The sequence below is a fragment of the Artibeus jamaicensis genome, unplaced genomic scaffold (genome assembly GCF_021234435.1).
Source record: "Artibeus jamaicensis isolate MK-2021 breed Jamaican fruit bat unplaced genomic scaffold, CSHL_Jam_final contig_685, whole genome shotgun sequence".
In the NCBI taxonomy this organism is placed as follows: domain Eukaryota; kingdom Metazoa; phylum Chordata; class Mammalia; order Chiroptera; family Phyllostomidae; genus Artibeus; species Artibeus jamaicensis.
Genome location: NW_026521924.1, coordinates 6,112,103 through 6,131,508, shown reverse-complemented (window position 1 = coordinate 6,131,508; position 19,406 = coordinate 6,112,103). Strand labels below are relative to the sequence as shown.

The 19,406-nt window shown below is 39.5% G+C and overlaps 1 long non-coding RNA gene across 2 annotated transcripts in view; it reads left to right on the top strand.

Moving 5' to 3' along the window:
- LOC128628311 (uncharacterized) overlaps nucleotides 1–19,406 on the top strand; it is a 124,114-nt gene that overhangs the window by 20,872 nt on the left and 83,836 nt on the right. The gene's annotated exons all lie outside the window — the stretch shown is intronic.

The following is a 19,406-nucleotide window of genomic DNA, read 5'->3' as shown; positions in this document are numbered from 1 at the left end:
TGTTTATTTGTTTTGTTTTTAATAGATTCAGTTGTTGGAAGATATGTATTTATTGCCATTTTATTATTCATATTTTTTTACTTTTTCTTAAAGAAGACCCTGTAATATTTCATATAGTACTGGTTTGGTGTTAATGAATTCCATTAGCTTTTTCTTTTGTCTGGGAAACTTTTAATCTTTCCTTTGATTCTAAATGATAGCTTTGCTGGGCAGAGTAATCTTGGTCCTTGCTTTTCATGACTTTGGATATTTCTTGTCAATTCCTTACAGTCTGCAAAGTTTCTTCTGAGAAATCAGCTTGAAGTCTTATAGAAATTCTCCTGTAGGTAACTAACTGCTTTTTTTCTTGCTGCTTTTAAGATTTTCTCTTTGTATTTAACCTTTGGCATTTTAATTATGATTTGTCTTGGAGTGGGCCTCTCTGGGTCCATCTTGTTTGGGACTCTCTGTGCTTCTAGGACTAGAGGAACAGTGGCCTCCTCTGCCAACACTTCTGTTTGGGAGAAAGCTTCCTCCAGATCTCGCCCTGATGTCAGACAATCCAGCTCCTCTCCACATGTCTCTGATGCCTTTCAACCTAATACCCCCACACTGGAGCTCAGAAGGAGTGAGTATGAATGAATTTGTGCATGGGTCTTTAAAGAGCAACTGCCTGAGTTCCAAAAGTTTCTATCACCCACAGCCTTGGTCTCTGCTGTCTTTTACAGCCAGAATTCATGAAGACTTATCTTCCTGGTGCTGGGAATCTAGGTTTGGTGGCTTGGTATTGGGATGGTATCACAGGCACCTGAGATATCCCTTCCAATTTTAAAAAAAATTTTTAAATATTTATTTATTTATCTTTAGATGGGAAGGAGAGAGGGAGAGAAACATCAATGGTTGCCTCTAGTGCATCCCCTGCTGGGAACTGGCCTGCAGGGAACTGGCTTGCAACCCAGGCATGTGCCCTGACCGGGAATTGAACTGCAATCCTCTGGTTCGCAGCCAATTTTTATCTACGACACATGGATGTGGGACCAGCTAATTCTTCATCTCCATCTCTCCTACCACTCTCAAATGGTTTCTTCTTTAATTCTGTAGCTTAGGACTTTTATTCAGCTTGGTTCCTGATGGTTCTGAATGATGATTGTTCTATAGTTTAGTTTAAACTTTGATGTGTTTGTGGGGGGAGGTGAGCCAGGTTTACTCTTGCCATCATCTTGACTGGAGGTCCTCACAATCCTTTTCATTTCTAGGGAGTCAAATGTTACTTTTCCTATTTCATTTTTTGATTTTATTTATTTAGGTCACTCTTTTTTTCTTGATGATTCAGCATTAAGGTGTGTCACTCTTGTTTATATTTTCAAAGAACCAGCTCTTGGTTTTATTAATCTTCTGCAAAGTTAGGTTGTTATTTGAGTTTTTGTTTGTTTGTTTGTTTCTTGAGTTAGAAAATTCATAATGCTATGAATTTCCCTCTTAGCACTGCTTTTGCTGTGCCCTACAGACTTGTTTTGTGTCCCAACATGTTGTCTATCCTAGAAACTGTTCCATGTGCCCTTGAAAGAATGTATAGTCTCTTGCTTTGGGGTGAGATACTCTTTTTTTAAAAATTTTTATTTTATTGATTTGCCATTACAGTTATTCTATTCCCCCCTTCATTCCCCTCCACCCTGCACCACCACACCCCCACCATTCCCCCCTTTAGTTTATGACCATGTGTTTCAAGTTCTTTAGATTCTACATTTCCCATACTATTCTTGCCCTCCCCCTATCTATTTTCTACCTTCTGTCTATGCTACTTATTTTCTGTACCTTCTCCCCCCTTCTCCTCCCACTCTCCTGTTGCTAATCCTCCATGAGATCTTCATTTCTATGTTTCCGCTACTGATCTAGCTGTCCTTTTAGTTTGCTTTTGTTTTAGGTGTGGTTATTAATATCTGTGAGTTTGCTGTCCTTTCACTGCTCATCTTTTTTTATCTTCTTTTTCTTAGATAAGTCCCTTTAACATTTCATATAACAAGGGCTTGGTGTTGATGAACTCCTTGAATTTGATCTTATCTGAGAAGCACTTTATCTGTCCTTCCATTCTAAATGAAAACTTTGCTGGATAGAGCAATCTTGGTTGTAGGTCTTTGGATTTCATGACTTGGAATACCTCTTTCCAGCCCCTTCTTGCCTGTAAGGTCTCTTTTGAGAAATCAGCTGAGAGTCTGATAGGAACTCCTTTGTAGATGACTGTCCCCTTATCTCTTGCTGCTTCTAGGATTCTCTCCTTCATTTTAATCTTGGCTAATATAATTATGATGTGCCTTGGTGTGTTTCTTCTTGAGTCCAACTTCTTTGGGACTCTCTGAGCTTCCTGGATTTCCTGGAAGTCTATTTCCTTTGCCAGATTGGGGACATTCTCCTTTATTTTTTCAAATAAGTTTTCCACTGGTGGCTGTTCCTTTCCTCCTTCTGGTATCCCTATAATTCAGATGTTGGAGCATTTAAAGATGTCCTGGAGGTTCCTAAGTCTCTCCTTATTTTTTTGAATTCTTGTTTCTTCATATTTTCCTGTTTGGTCATTTTTTCCTTCTGGTTCATTCCCTTGATTTGAGTCCCAGTTTCCTTTTCATCACTATTGGTTTCCTGTGCATTTCCCTTCATTTCAATTAGTTTAAACTTCATATGTTCCTCTAATTTGTGACTAAAACCAACTAGTTCTGTGAGCATCCTGATCACCAGTGTTTTGAACTGTGCATCTGAAAGTTTTGCTATTTCTTCGTCACTTAGAGTTATGGGCTCTGGGGCTTTGGGATCTTCTTGAGCCATGTTTTGGTCTGTTTACGCCTGTTAGCCTTAGGTGTTCACCAGGGAGAGGCTGCCCAGGTTGCTGGTTTGTGATGCTGTCTGTGGGGGCGGGGTCAGAGTGGGAAAATGGCAGCCTCCTCTGCTGCCTCCTTGGTCCCGTCTCACTGCCCACTCCCTTTGAGTCTATCTTCACAGGAATGCACCAGCACAGTCAACCCGCTGCCCTGCGCCCTCGCTGGGTCTGCTGGTCGCTCACTGGGTCGTTCACTGGGTCACTCACTGGGTCCGCCCGTGGCAACCCCATGCCTGGGATCTGCCTGACTGAGTTTTCCTGTGCAACCCTGCTCCACCAGCTGCTGGCTTCGCCCCTCTTACCGATCAGGCTGAAGAATTCGTTATCAGACTTCTGAAAAAGTTCAATTTTCTGTGTTCTGGCTATGTTTTCTGTTGCTAATATTGTGTTGTCTCTAAACTTGGTTGTATGAGAAAGCACAGTATCTCCACCTATGCCTCCATCTTGGTGGAAGTCCTCAAAATGATAAATCTAGAGTTCATGGCTGCCTCTGCTAAGTTTGGGTGTACATGGGAAGGACCAAGTGGTATATCAATGCTGGCTTTTACCAGCACTGGGTCCAGGGACAGGTCAGCAAAGTCCCAAATCACCCTGAGATCTGCCTCTGCCTGCAAGCTGACTGTTAATCTCAGTCACTAATAGAGCCTCTTGTGGTACTCAAGTTGCATGAGGTAGGTTCTCAGTGAGTCACCAGGTAGGAGTGAGTGGAGTTCACCTGACTGACACAGGTATAAACTCAGTGTCAATGTGGGTCTGAGGCTACTCAGAAAATGTTCCAGGATATACCAAGTCTAGCTGTCATCTTCTGGGTGCTTGCACATCTTTGTGGTGGATCAGGGTCTCCAGGATTTGTCAGGGTGAGGCCAGCAGCATTCATCAGGCCCAAACAGACCAAGGTTTGGCTGTGGAAAAGGAGGGCTCTGTACTGGTCAAAAAATCAAGGGAAAAATGCCCCCTTTCCTGGAGCCACACAACTTAGTCTGTACCAGATTCTACTGGATGAGCCGAAGCTCAGCAGGGCAGGGTCACTGGGAGTCAGGACAATGGAGCTGCTAGATCTCTTATGAGGGGTGGGCACCAGTCAGGTTTGGGAGAAAGAGCTGGGAGTTGCTCTTGTCTCAGAGCCACACAACTCAGTGTGTCCCAGATTCTGCCCAGACCTCTGCAGGGCAGAGCCACCAGGAGTCAGAAGGGTGAGACCACCAGGAGCCCAGAGAGTGGGGTTAGTGGGTCTCCCATGAGTAGCAGGTGCCAGTAAGACTCATGAGAAAGTGGTCAGAATGGTCCTTGCCCCAAAGCCACACAACTCAGTAACTGATAATCCTGAGTCTGTCCAGACCTCTACACCCTGGCCTAGGCAACTGGCTTCTCAGCCGGGTGCAAGTTCTACAGGATGGGGCAAGAGGGAGTTCAGAGTGTGTAGCTATTGATTTTTCCCAGGTTGATGTTGTATGGAGGGGAATACTCTACCCAAGAAAGATGGTGTCTGCATTGTGGGAGAGAGAGACTTCAGCACAGGGGTCCCAGTGGCTGTCCTCTCACCTCTCTCTCCAGAGCCACAAACCCTCATGTGATTCTAGTCTACTCTGCTCTCCCTCTGCTGGAGACCAAAGTGAGTGGCTGCAAGTGAGATATTGCATATTTGCTCTTTAAGAGAGTGCCTGTGTCTCTAGCAGACTTTTGTCTCTCTTAGGTGGATATAATCCCCACGGATTTTCATAGCCAGGTGTAATATGCACATCTGTTTTTGGCTCTGGTGCTCTGGGATGGGCATCTAATCTTCAGGTTGAGACCCCACACTTCTCAGGGGGAGCTTCCTGCAGCTGAGATATCCCTCCAGTGTCTCAACAGTTGCTTATGGGTGTAGGGCCAGCCCTTTTTATATCTCTGTACTTCCTATCAGTATTAGTGTGGCTTCTTTTGTAAATCTTTGGTTTTAAGACGTCTCTTCAGCTAGTTTTCAGTTGGTTATTTAGGTTGCTTGCTCTATATTTTAGTTGTTCTTCCAGTTTGGTCCTTGGAAGAGATGAATTTAACATCGACTTATTCCACTTCTTGGATCTGCCTTTGTGCTCTGATAAATATTAATTCATGTTATATGTGCTATAGATATATTTGAAATTTGTATTAATATTTGATTGTTTATATTTTCTGTAGTATTTGAAAGAGTAGTGTTTTAGTTTGCTTTGCGGGTTAGGCAATGTGAATATAGATACCATTTCCACTTATTGCATGGCAACTCTGGGCATTCTGCAAGGGCAGTGTTGGTGTCACAAGATGATGTTATCTCTGCCTTCCAGGAAGACTGATATGTTCCCAGCTCTGATACAGGCGATGCCTTCTATATCTCAGGTATCAACCCAAGGGTTTATGTCATTTACAATCCCAAAAGGATAATAGATCTTTGAATTTAACCCCATTTAAGGTCAGTCTTACTTTTTAACTTAATCCTTTTATTATTTATTTATTTCAGTAATATTTATTGAGTGACAAACCCTGTGGTTTGCACAGTGAAATAGTTCAGCTCCCAGTTGTGTAGAGAAGAAAGAGATTCATATTAAAGCTTGAGTCTTCTGTGCTCTGGAATACAGAACATACTACTTTTAGGTAGGTATGGTTATGAGTAGTAGCTGAATTGCTAGAACTCACAGGGCAACTCTTTTATTCTTATAATAATCTAAGAGGTGGGAGAGAATTAGGCTGAAGGGAAATTGTATGAGTTAGAATGATACCTTTTCTTGACAATTTATTATGATGGTAGTATTTGTAGAGTATCTAATAATGTTTACCACATATAATTTTTATTACTTGATGAATTAGTTACCTATTGCCACAATAATGCAACATGATAAGTAGCCACAGAGCCTGTGACATGTATGGCAAGAAACATTATTTTGTTCTCAAGTCTCTGGTTTGGTTGGGTGATTCTGCTTATCTGAGGTGGGCTCAGTAAGGCTTACTCCTGTACCTGTTATCAGTTTTGATTCATTTGCATAGCTTTGCTGATGGTGGCTGGACTCCCTCACATGTCAGAGACCTTAACGGGGAAAAGTGGGGTCTGCTCCACATGTCTGTCCCTTGAGTGATCTAGTCAAAAGCACACTCACGTGTAAGGCAAAAGAGAAAGAGACTAAGTAGAAACATGCTGGTGTCTACTCACATCATTCCTGGTATTTAATTGACCAAAACAAATGATATGGTTGAGCCTATAGAGGACAAGAAGCAGGAATTGCACCATTATATAGCCAAGAGCAAGGATCTAAGGAAAAGAGAATTGAGGCTATTTTTACAACCTGTCTACCAGCCTTGGGGTGTGTGTATGTGTGTGTGTGTGTGTGTGTGTGTGTGTGTGTGTGTGAATATATATATGAATATATATATATTCAGTGGTTAATTAAAATAAATATACATAAAATTGGTTTGGTTTATTGGAGTATAGACCATAGAGTTTATAAGATTCCTGAATAATAAAGCTCTTCACATTGGGTCTTAGTCAAGTCAGCTCTCTTCCAAACATACGAATTTTTCCTTTTCTCCATAGAAAAAACCCAATATTTTGAGTCTTTTTTTCTAATAAAGAAGAAAAATGCCTCTTGGACTTAGAAGGTCCTGCCTTCCTTCCTGGAGCTTAAATTTCCTAAGCTGGAAACTATGTATGTCTTTTTTTGACAAGGTCAGCTCTGGGCCTATGGTTTCCACTGTCTTCTTAAAAAAACAACAACAACAATAAAACTCCTAGGGCACTATAATATGTCCTTCTTCCATATTTTATGTAGATATTTTAAAAACCTGATTGTTTTGGGCATAATTGAACCAGAATTATTGCAATTGGCTTTGAAAAGACACTGTTATATTTTACTTTTGGTTTTTTCGATGTTATGGATTTCCGCAGTATTTGGTCTTTCTAATTTCTCGAATTTTTATTTAAAACGAATCTAACAGTTTTTTCGCTGTTTGTCTTTTACAGAATTCCAACTCGGGAGGGTGATTGGGATGAAAACACTGAGCATGTCCTTACATCTAGCTACCATTTCTGGTTAACTACAGGGACTTTGAAAGTGGGTACTCTAGATTTGAGACCAGGCTCTATTCCTTATTGGTTGAATGGCTTGAGGCAGGTTATCTAATTATTTTTAGCCTCAATTTTCCCTTCTATGAAATGGTGTCACAATATCTACTTCAAAGTGTTGTCATGGGGTTAAATGAGATAATGCATATGAGGCCCTTTAACTGATGCTTGAGAGATGTGATTGATTAATGGGGGGAGATTTTTATCTTACTTTGTGAACTCATCTCCCATTCACTGCATTTAACAATATTCTTGAACACCAGCTTCCTGCCCAGTAGAACCTCAATCAGGCTGGTGATGGCAACTTAGAAACAATTTATATGATACTCCAAAGGATAATTAAGACCTGGGATGGTTTTAGGAATGAATCTAGCAGGTGGGGCATGACAGGAGGAAGCACTTGGAGGCATAGCCTTGTCCTGCTTTTTAGTGGGGGTTTCATGTATGTGTGTTTCCATCACTGCCCATCTGTTCTCCTCTCAAACCTCTTATTTGCCTGCATAAGGTCCCATGTCCTTTCAGGGGCCTCTCACTCTTCAACAAGTTGTAGTGAAGATCTAAACTCGTTCTCAAATTTGGCTGCATGACAGAATCGCTTAAGAAACTTAAAAAATACTGATGCCTGGGCCCTGCTCCAAAGATTCTAAGTTATCTCATCTGGAGTGGGGCTCAGGCATCAGCATTTTTTAAAAGTTTCTCATGTGATGCTACTGTGAAGCTAGGGTGAGAACCACTGGGCCAATCTAATACAGGGCTTCTATGCAAGATTTCTAGATCATTCCACTGTTACTATGACCCTACTTATCATCTGATTGCTCTAGCCTGCAAACATACCTTTAGTAAGAGATGTTTGTTGTCTCAGTAGGTGTGCAACAAGAACAATCCTACCTTATACTTAGGTAGTGTCTTATGCTCTTCCACAAGCTTTCACATGTGAGATGAGAGGTTTGCAATACAGTGAAGAGTCCCACATTAGGACTTGAAAGATCTGAGTTGTGGTTTTACTTACGTGACTAATTAATTACTGTGACTTTGGCCATAGTTCTTAAATTTTCTGAGACTTTGTTTCATTACTTGCTGTCTGGATAGAATTCCAGTGTAATATGTAGAGTAGATAACACTGGATCTTTGCCCCTCTTAGCAGATGTGTAAACTGAAGCAAAGAATAGAAAAGTGAATCATCAAGAAATATGGAAAAGTTTGGGATTCAACAAAGTCAAGCTCCTATCACTTAGGCTCTTAGACCAGCATAGGGCTACTTCTCCACTCTGGCAAATTATCCAAAGGGTTGGGAGGTATGTTGTTTCAGCTGAGAGAAATGGGAATTAGAAGACAAGCTCTGTGTAGATATGGGAGATCTTTCTTCCTCCCCACTCCCATTTTTCTGCCTTCTTGCTCACTTCTAGGCCAGTGGAAATGCCTAGGAGGAATAGATTCCCTTTCACAGGTACAACTGGGCAGTCATGAAAACCCAGACAAAGTCTTCTCTATTCTTTTGGCACTTGTACATCTGTTCTTGTAGCCTTCTTTGAGCAGAGTCAGAGAAAAGTAATAGAGACAGCCTAGATATTCTTCAAATGCCCTTTCACTTCTTCCTGGAACATAACTGAACTACATTTCCCAGCTTTCATTGCAATTGTTTGGTCACAGATAGAATCCTGGCCAAAAGAAAATGGATGTGCTCATTTCAAGCTCTCAAAAGCTCCCTGGGGCATCCTCTAGCAGTTTTTCCTGCCTATTCTTTCTATCATGGAAGCTGTGTATTTGAAGACACTGAGTCAACAAGATAGAAAGAGTCTAGGTTTCTGAAAAGACACCTGATTAAGAACACCTATATTAAAAAATCACATGAGCAAGAAAACAAAAAACAAATAAACAAACAAAAAAACCCCAGAAAGCAAATCCAAAGTCTGTTATTTTGTCAAGTCTTTGAGATTTAAAAAATTGGCCCTGGCTGGTGTGGCTCAGCAGATTCAGCTCCATCTGGCCTGTGAACCAAAGGGTCACTGGTTCGATTCCCAGTCAGGGCACATGCCTGGATTGCAGGCCAGGTCCCCAGCTGGGGGAGTGTGAGAGCCAATACATTGACCTATCTCTCATACATGAGCTTCTTTCCCTTTCTTTCTCCCTCCCTTCTCCCTCACTAAAAACAAATAAATAAAATCTTTAAAAAATTGGCTTGGATTATTACTTTACTAATTTTGGAGGAATAGAAAGAGGACTGGTGGTTTGGTGGGGTAATGCCTTTCACAAACAGAGTTCTCTGGGGGATCAACTAAAACCATGACCTTCCTTAGCTCCTTCCCCTGTCCTGAACTGTGTCCCTCACTGTCTTACAGGTTTCACCTGGGAACCCTCCCTTATAAATCACATGCACAAGAATTCTCATCTCTTGCTCTGTTCCATGGGATCCCAGTGTAAAGCATCCCCCCAATAGAATGTCAGCTCCTAAGAGCAGAGATGTACTTTGTTTAATTCTCCACTGAATCTCTAGTCATCCAGTGAGTGAATGTTTCACTGCCTTATAAGTGTAAGTCACTAGAAACTTTGCATAAATATAAGAAATATAAGTCATAAGTTTGACTCTGTCTTTTCAAATCTTACCTAAAGATATTCTTTTTATGAACTTAAAAGAATGTCAATAATATTGTGTCTTTATTTTTATTGATTTTTTAATGGACAACAATAAAGTTACTATTTTTTTCCTTGATAAGTTTTTTATGTCATTTTTTCCTGAAGAGTGGACATCTGAGAGAATTGCTTTTTTTGAGTAAAACTTGAAATGTTTTATATAAATTATAAAAGTTATTCTGCCTTTAGACGCAAAGAACATATCCACTCTAGAGACCTTTTAAATCTAAACATAATTCCTTTAAAGAACACTGTAACAGACAATGTGGCCTTTGCTTTGGAAGGCCTACTTCTGGCACAAGGGAAGTGCAGCCTCTCAGTTGAGCAGTGGGAGAGAAATGGTTGAAAAGCGTGCAGAAAGTGATTGCTTTAAGAGTATTGGCTTTTCCTTTCATATCTGCAATGTGATCCTATTATTTTGAAGCAATGAGCTCATTTAAGTGTGCCAGGCTGGAGGTTTGCTATTTTCCTCTATTCTTTCCTTTAAATCTTTTTGTCAACCATGTTCTCCTCTACTAGCAGAGCAGCTGTCTGGGTAGTTATAATCCCATTTAAAAGGCCTCTATTATGTCAATAATATATTTATAGAGAAATTAGTCACCTGGGGTTGTTGGATGATTCTTCTGTTTATATGTATTGTACTCAAGAAAAGCATGGCTATCCCCTTCTTGTTAGATAAGGCCTGCTGCCTTGTTGTGGTACCATATTGGCTGAAACAGATTGGCAATTAACATGCAACATGCCTTCCTCTGTTTGCAAATCTCCCTTAATCTTTGCCACTGATCATATTCCTCTCAAGCTTTTCTGATAAAGCTGAGATTGTAGATACGTCTGGGTGTATGGGGCTTATAGTATTAGGTGAAAATATGACAGGCATTAAAATGACCCTCCTCATGGGAAAGGTAGGGAATTCTAACCACAAAGACTGTGTAAACCTGTTCAAGTGCATTTGATCAGTGCTCTAAAATTAATAGTATATTTCATCCACAGATTCCATTCTTTATTTCACATTCTTACTATCTGAGTTCAGGCTTAAATATATTCTCCTAAGAGGAGAAGAAAAGTCAAGGGGCTGAATTAGACTAAAGAAATATATCAGATTATTAAACTATCTACCATTAGTAGATTGAGGTTTTGGAAGCCCACTATGTTTTGCAAACCATAAAACAGGGCACTTTTTAGCAGAATTTACAGTAAAATATGGTGACATTGAAATCCTTTGTACTGATTTTCTTTATTTCCCAAAACATGAAGGATTGATTTTGAGACACTGAAAGGATTCTATTTAAGGGTGACTTCAAGGGCTTTCACTGTAATTCTTTAGTAGTTGAAGAATCTTGGAAATGCCCAGATACAGAAGCAGGAGTCATTTGTTGTCTAGGTGGCACTTGCTCTCAGAATGCTGATGGGAAGTTGCAAATGGAAGTGCAAAGAAAGGCAGCCTTCTGAGTACCAGCTGTTGTTATCAACTTTCAACACCATGCAGGCTTTCAGGAGAACCCCAGTCAAATTGGTAGAGCAGAACACTAGATTTAAATAAAGAAGTGTAAAGCAGATGAGTGAATAAAAGCCAGCCATATTTAGATAGCATAGCTGAAATTTCCTTCGCTGTTTGGAATTATTTAAACATTAAATTCAAAGAAGCCAGAATGCTTGACCACTTCTGTAGTTCTGTTAGTCAGGTGTTCTGAAAGTCCCCTTTGATCCTCCCACTCTTCACAAAGAGAAGATTTCTCATGGTTCTTCTTTACGTTCTGCTTTTTAAAACAATTGTGTAGAGATATCCCCTAGTCAGAAAATATGTACTTCTCTACTTTGGGTGTATAGGGCTTTACAATTGAGAAAAAGAGAATGGGGGGCCAGGGAATAGAGCTCTTAAGAAGTCAAATTGCATGGATTTAGAAAAACTGGAGTTTCTTGGAGCTTGTATGAATTCTGCATTTCAACAAAATAGCAAACACAAGGGATATTCATTAGGGAAATAACCTGTGATGTTTCAGTGGCCCCCACATGCTCATATTTACTTTCAAAGCCCCCAGGACTCAAGTTACCAATATCCCACTTTGCTGATGAATGGCTATATGGCAGCACATCATATTTGATCTTCACTGCATTCTCATCAGGGTTATTTCTCCTTGAGGCCCCAGGAGAATTCTCTGGAGTAGTGCTATCCAACAGAACATTCTGTGATGAAGATGTTTTCTGTGCTAACCTGTTCAGTAGACATTAGTCACGTGAGAATGCTGAGCACTTGAGATGCGGCTAGTATGACCGAGGGATTAAATCTTTAATTCTGTTAAATTTTAAGTAAAATCTAAAAAGCCTCATGCAACTAGCAGCCAGAGTACAGAACAAATTTAGAAAAGTGAGGAAATTATCTAGTAGTCAGAATAGAGAGAGATGGCATGAACCACACATCTTGAGGTACAATATAATGCAGTGATTGAGATTGTTGACTTGAGCCAGATTGGATGGGTTCAAATCTTACCTCTGCTTTATGGAGCTGTGAAGTTGTGGTGGTTACTTAATTTCTGTGCCTTCACTTTTTCATTTGTATAGTAGGAGACAAACTAATAAGACCCCCCCTTATAGTGTTTGTATAACAACTTGACTAATTCAGAGGAAACATTTCAAATAGTGCCAGGCATATTAAAAAGCCATATTTAAAAGTTGACAGTACCCATGAAATAAAATTCCTGAGGCTCCACTATGGAAACTAATGAAATAAATTAAGAGGATTAAATAAAACATTCAATTATGTGTAGGTGCTCAGTCATGAGAGTTTTTATATATCCATTTCTTTCCTTTCCCTTTCTTTCTGCACTAGTAGTTGATTCATATATTCACCAAACGAATAAAACTGCTCTGTGCCAGTCTTGTCCTGTTGTTGTTACCTCCAATTGAGTCAGCTTTGACTCCTGGTAACCCTACAAATACCTGAGTAATGTCCACAATGTCTTGTCCTCAATTGTCCTGTTCAGCTTTTATAGACCCATAACTATGGCTTCTTTTATGGGGTCAATGTGTCTCATATTTGATCTTTTCCTTTTCCTGATGCTTTCTATTTTTCCCAGCATCATTGTTGTTTCAAAAAAAACCCTGTGTCCTTATGATGTGCCCAAAATAGGACAGCTTCAATTTTGTCATTTTTGCCTCTGGTGATGTTTCAGGCATAATTTGCTCTAGGACCTGCTTGTTAGTCTTTTTGATGGTCCAGGATACTTGTTGAGCGCTTCTCTAATATCACATTTCTCAAATGTGTCAATTTTCTTTCCCATCATCTTTCTTTACTGACCAACTTCCATATCCATATATAGTAATTGGGAATACAAAGGTGTGGATGATCTTAGCCTTGGTCTCATATTTGCTCTTGGTGATTTGTCCTAATTCTTCCATTTCTGCCCTTCTGAGTCTGAGCCATCCCTTGATTTCTTGGATGCAGTGACTAGAAATATAACAGTGAAAAGAATAATTGTACTTGCCCTCAAGGAGCTTATAATCAGGTGAGACAGACTACTGAAGATTGAATATAGATATAGCCCCACTTCTCCCCCTCCAGTCTTTATCATACAGTCTTTATCACTTTGTCATGTGACTTGGTAGCAGCTTTTAGCAAAAAGGAGTCCATTTCCTCACTTTTAAATGTGGGCTAGCTGTGTGACTTGATTTGTCCAATAGAATGTGGTAAAGGTGACTTTGTGCACATTCTCAGCCTAGACCTTAAGTGGCCTTGTGCGAGACCCTCCTCTGCTCTCTTTCTCCCTCTCTCTTTCTCTCTCTCTCTTAGAATCTGGCTCAGATGCTCTGTGAACAATCACAAGCCAGCCTGATGGAGGATAGAGATCATGTGCACATGGACCAGAGCCAAATCAGCCCAGTTAAGGTGATCCTAGACTGGCCAGTGCCCACAGAGATGACCACAGATGCATGAACAAACACAGCTGGGCACATGGACTTGTGTTTGAAGTTACTGAGTTTTGGGGGGTATTTGTGTGCAGCCATCACTCACTGATACAGAAAAACTAATTCAATTAATGTTCAGTTAATGTGGCAGCAATCACTATATTGTCATGGAGATAAATACAGAGCCTCAGAGGAGCTTTCCTAATGGAAGACATTAAGCTGAGACATGAAAGATGAAGATGAAGAAAGGAGATGTTTCAGGCAGGAGGAACAACATCAGAAACCTGGGGAGAACAAAGTTTATTTTTTCTACATTCTGTCAGGGACACAAATATATACATTCTTTCTCCCAAGGAATTTCTTATGTAGCTTTAATGTCAAGAGTCACACACAAATAAAAAAGTCTGTTATTATATAAAGTGAATTATATTAACTGTTGAATTTGTTCAGACACTGGTGCAATAAGTAGGAAGAGCATGAAGAGAGATCCATAATGACTGAAATAAACAGCCTTGGAAGATAAGCTAATTTTGATGGGACAAAAAGTGGGTAGGATATGGCTAGGAGCACATGAGAGGGAAATATGTTCCTGGAACCTTTTTGGACATTTTGTAAGAGAGCCTACTTGTTCACTCCTGCCTATTTAACCCCTACTGTGTGCTAAACCCTATGAGAGGACCCATAGGAAAAGGAAAAAAAGGAGGAAACACTACCTTGTCTTCATGAATTGAGAGTTATTCTCACCTTTGGGGTGTCAAATTCCTTCAAAGTTACACCTTGGCTTTTGCACAGCATAAACTCACTATACCATTTCTTTCCATGTGCATTGTTGAGGATGTTGCTTTTGGGGAGAGTACGGAGGGGAACCATGAAATTGTTAGATCAGTGATTATACTTTTAGATGTTCTCCTTAGCAGCAAGGGGATTGGTTGTCTGATTTTCCAGAAGAGGTTGTCTCCTGACAATTTTTCAGAGACTGGGGAGTTCCATTTCTCAGTCCCTTGGAGTATAAATTTCATGCTGAGCCAAAGATCAGAGCCCTAGGATGTTAGCATCTGTTGAGAGCTTTATCTTTTCTCCTTGAGGTTTTTACTGAGCTCTCTTGGGATTTAGAAGCTTATATGGTATTTTCTTAGCCAGAAGTCTTTGTAAAACTTGATTATTAGAAATAAACAAGAGAAACCCCCACCTTCTAAAAACAGTGCTTAGGCAAATTTTAGTTTGGAGTGAGGGTCCACCCAGAGAGCTCTGCTATTAGCTAAGATCTGGCAAACCTGTGCTGAAGCAGAAAATTGCTTATTTGTGAGAAGTATATTTGTTGCATCGTAAAAGAAAGGTTCTACCAAAACTAAGACCAGACATCCAGGGACATACATGGAGATGATTCATGCTGTTCCTTTTTCCAGTCTGCAAACATCTTTGGAATGACGGGGTTGGGAAGTGGGGGTAGGATATCCTTTTGAAGACTCACAAGAGCCCCCATGGCTACTGGAATCACCATCTCTAACCCTGTCTTCTCTTATGTGGGCTTCTCTCATGGGCTCTCAAAAGCATTTGAAAATAAACAAGTGAGAAATTTTCCCAAGTCCATCCTAGTAATGTACTTGGACACTTGCTGAGATAATGGGCCAAAGCTGGTCCCTATCACTTCTCTGGTCTAGCACTCCGAGATTCTCTTCCTTGTTAGTTCAGAACTGTGGTTCTACTTGTTACTGTCAAGTGCTCTGGTCAGAGTTTTCCCCTGGCCACAATTTTAGAGAAATATAGTCTGAATGGAGATATATGCTTTTAATATTATCTATGGCTTCTGGACCTTCTTATTCATTTCAAATGTATTTAAGTATAGGGATAAAGGAGAAAGTTCCTGTGGTTAACTGTTTTCTTCTCAGTTTCCAATAAGGACACAGAAAAAAGTACAATTTATATCAAATAAAGGGGACATGTATGTAATATATAAAGAGTACCTACATATCAGTAAGAATAGACCAAAACCCAATAACAAATTGACAAAAGTCAATTATATAGTTCACTAAAAAACAAATGAAAGAGACTAATATTATACATTAAAAACATTCAATTTCATCAATAATAATAAACATATATATAAAAACTATAAGGTACTGTTCAATTCCTAGACTAGCAGACACGTAAGTGTTTAAATATAATATACTTGGTTGAAGAGATGTAAAGACACTGGAACCCTCGTACATTATTAGTGGCTATGTAAATTGGTACAAACAATTTGGAGGAGAATCGGTACAAACAACATGGAGCTACAAAAATGGCAAGTGTCTTTTGACCTAGAATTTTCCTTCTAGAAATTTATCCTACAGAAATATCTACATAAAGGTGAGATAATGAATATACAAAGTTATTTGTTGTGGCACTATTTGTAAGTACAAAAGGTTGGAGATAATTTCAAACATGTCTGTCAACAGAGTATTAAATAAACATATCATGCTGCAGAATACTATATTATGCAATAGTTAAAAAATTAAGGCATATCTTTCTTTATGTACTGCTATGGGATAATGTCCAAGATATATTGTTGTGGAAAAATGCAGGTGCATAATAATTTCTGTTGTGAGCTATCATCAATGTAAAAAAGAAAAATATATTTATATGTACATAAAATGTCTTTGGATACATACAAAAAATGGAAATATAATTTTCTCCCAGAAATGGCTGGAAGTCAGAGGTGTGAGGGAGACATATTTTATTGTGTATCTTTTGTATCTTTGGAATTTTGTACCATGTATATAACTGTATTAGTCATAAAAATTGTAAGTCTTAATGAGAAATCTTAGATAAAAGTTTCATTTAGATTTTCTTCCATCTGGAAATTTTGGAATTATCCTTCTTCATACCCACCTGAGAGACTCTTTGCTTCATAAGGCCAGAGCCTTTCACTGTCTTCTCCCCTTTGCCTAACCTATTGCCTGGCAAGGAGTAGGGGCTCCAAAATTGTTGAAAACATAAATAAAGGCTTAAAAGGCATATGATGACTTTACACAGAAGCTTGCAGTTCCTTAGAATCCACATTGAGGCTGGTTTGTACCCACTGTGATTTCCAGGAGGGTAATTTTACATTGAAATTGATCACTTTTTAAAGAAAAGTTGAAGAAAAGAAATGACTTACTTGAGAATGTGCTGTTAAAAACTGTTATAACTATTTTGAAAGAACCTAATTACAGTCATAGTCAGTGGTCATTGGTCACTGATAAATTCCTTCTGAGAGCATGGAGAAGGAGCAGAGAAATCACTAGGCTTGGTCTTGACCAGTGGCGTACTGGTAAAAGTTTAATAATTGGCATCTTGGAAATAAACAAACACTGATTTGTAGTGTTTGCCAATTTCCATGGTGTAAATATTGCTACCATAACTGATTATGGGCTACCAATGTGGCACCACTGAATGTGAAGCTGGGAAGAGGTGATAATAGTTGGTTCTTGTGACCCAGTAGGAACCAGGTCCAGCACGTCACTGGTTATGACTAGCAATAATTCTCCTTTCATAGTAGAGCAGTTAAGGCTTTAGAGTGTAAATGACTCTTTGAAGGACTGGAGTCTTAGAAATGTTATGGAATTCTTCTAAGCCAGTGGTTTTCAAAGTGTAGTCCATGCAAATTGTGGGGTTCCACCTCAAACCTACTGACTTAGAAACTCTGAGGATGGAACCCAGCACTCTAGATTTTATAAAGCCTTCCAGGTTATCCTGGTACATGCCAGAATTTGAGGACCACTGCTGTAAGCCATTGCTGTTTATGAAAATGGTCAAAAGGATTAAAAATATAGACTATACTTAGACTTGTACAGAATTACAATGTACATGGCATAATACATATTAACTATAATAATAAAAATATTTTATATGGCTCAATTAGGCATTGAAGAGGCATTATATGAGTTGAGATATACTCATTTCCTTTTCTTGTGATAAAGGGGCATATACCAAGAGAAATATCCATAGCTTTCTTTACAGTGGGCATGTGTAATTAACCCAATTTTCACGGCATCATTTGGAAGAGGTGACTACAGCACTGTTTCTTAACAAAGCACTTTATGTAGGACAAGCCTCAGACTAAGTAAGGTCAAAGAGGTGATTTACCCTCCAGTGCTCAACACCTTGACAGCAGTCTTTGCTTCATTAATTGAACTAAATTATTAGACATGTAACAAAAACAGCCTTCATGAAAAGAAGATGATGAGGAGTGGGAGATGAGATAAACATGTTAGGAGACCTAGGACTTGAATCTCAGGAAAGCTTTGAAATTGGGTAAGAACACTTGTGGTTTCGAGAATATTAGCTTCATTTATTGGGTGCCTACTAACTGCCAGACACTGCAATATGACTTCACCATAGGTATTACTTCCATTTTACAGATGAAGACACTGAGATGGAGAGCTCAAGTAATGTGTTCAAGGTCACATCATAGGTGGTTAGCTTGTTGGGTGTAAGAAGGCACAGAGCAAGTCCCTTAACTAGCTTGTCTTCTTTACTTTATGCATTTTCCTTTATGCCTTGGTCCTGTCATTGATATAAGAATAGAAGGGCCGCTAACACTTCTTGCAGGCCCTTTTTAATATATAAGGCATATTTCAGAAATGCTCACACTAGAATGGTACAGTACATGGCAGGCTTCCCCGGAGGCATGAAGATGAACTTCCAAAAAAGTTAGTGCAGTACAGTGATGAGAACATGTGGGTCTCACAGACCTGTTGTTGAATTCTGGCTCTACAACTCATTAACTCTCTGACCTTGAGTATATGATTAATTCTCAGTGTCTTAGGTCAAATTCCTTAAAGTTAGAGCCTGAGATGGGGGGTTTTGGGCAAATATTTTATTAAAGAAGTGCTCTCAGGAGAAATCTGAAACAGAATGAAGGAAGCAGGAAAGGGAAGGGGAAAATGCTGAGCAAGATTGTAGAATCCAGCTCAGCTAGAATCTAGCTGATCCCACAGGGAGATTTGAAGTGTGAATTGTACCAGGGAGTTGGTTCCATGGGAGATCAGCTTTTGGACCACTCTGTTAGTAGGTTTTTGTCTAGGGGTGGCCATGGAGGGACACAATATCCCTGTGTTATGTTTCTGTCATAAGAGGGCAATTCTCAGGAGAAAGGGGCAGCTTTGAGCATTAACTGCCATTATTCACAGTGGTCATGGTCTCAAAGAAATTTAGATAGGATGGTACAGCTCCTACTATAGTCACTCTCAGCTTGTTTTGTATATAAAATGTAGTGCTGGTGCCCGCTCAAAGCTGGTATTGTAAGGTTTGAATGACATGATGCATTCAGAAGCTTAAACACAGTGCCAGGAACAGAGTAAGCACTAAAGCATTGTTAACTATGTATCCCTCCCTTCTTATCTTTTGTTTGAAATGATGAATATTTTCTCAAAAAAATCACTGTATATCCTGCCCACAGCCTTCAGATTAGAAGAAAATATTTAGGAAGAGTTATTTACTCTTCCTTAAAAAATATTTATTTAGCACCTACTGTGTGCTAGTTACAGTTCTAAGTTATAGTTTTAAGTAAGACAGACAGGATCTTTGCTCTAATGGCACTACCATTCTATTGTAGAAGAACAGACAATAGCCAACAAAGAAACTAGCAAATATTAGCTATGATAATATATGTTGAGGGATATAATCCAAAATGGACTGGAGAGTTACCTTAAATTGAGTGGTAAAGAAAGTCTCTAAAATGCTATTGACTTGAAGGTAAAGAATGAGTTGGCCATTCAGAATTATGGGAGAAGACTGTTTCAGGCAGTGAGATCAACTAATGCAAATGCCCTAAGGCAATAAGAAAGTTAGCAATTCAAGGTGCAGAGGAAAGGCCAGAGTGCTGGAGTGTAGAGAACAAGGAGAGAATGGTGATCAGAAATAAGCTTAGAATATAAGGTTGGAAGGCAGACAAAGGCTAGATCTTTTAGAGCCACAGTGAGGTGTTCTTAG